The sequence below is a fragment of the Sinocyclocheilus rhinocerous genome, unplaced genomic scaffold, assembly GCF_001515625.1.
Source record: "Sinocyclocheilus rhinocerous isolate Xijiao unplaced genomic scaffold, SAMN03320098_v1.1 scaffold777, whole genome shotgun sequence".
Lineage (NCBI taxonomy): Eukaryota > Metazoa > Chordata > Actinopteri > Cypriniformes > Cyprinidae > Sinocyclocheilus > Sinocyclocheilus rhinocerous.
Window position 1 is genome coordinate 73,269 of NW_015649562.1, and position 639 is coordinate 73,907.

Sequence of the window (639 nt, forward strand, 5' to 3'; positions counted from 1 at the left end):
TAGAATTTGCCCAGGAGGGCGGTAAATTACCACAACCTGGAGTTTTATAGGAGCTGTTAGAGTGATCACATGAGATTCAAATGAGTTATAACTACATAGGGGAGAGTGGGTTGAGTATTTCCAATTGTTAGAAATGAGCAGATGCAGAGATAGGATGCAGGTTTGCAAGATTGTGTTGCTGTCTGCGTGTGACGTTAGAGTTGTCGAGAGACAACTGGAATGTTTTGGAAACACATGATAGAGGTAGAAAAAATAGGACAGAAAAAGAGAGTGTGTAAAGGAAAAAGAAAAATAATATTTAAGTGCGTTGCTGGTTTCGATACTCGGTGAAGTCGTGCAGGTAAAGTCGCAGGTCTTTACACTCGTTGGCGAAAATACAAAGTAGAAATAGGTAAACAACGAAATATTCCTTCCTAGCAGCAAGTACTAATTTAAACAATAGATCTAAAAAAAAAAAAAAAAGTAGTATTATGCAAAACACTCAGGCGCAGCCGTCCGTCTCTTCTGTTGACTAATCGCTTCCCCTCCCCCTATGGCTAAAGTCATAATCGAAGTAAACACTAATCGAATTAAGACATGTAGAGTATTCCTATTTTAGTCGCATTATTGAAGTGCAGTAAAGACATGTACACACCTTAA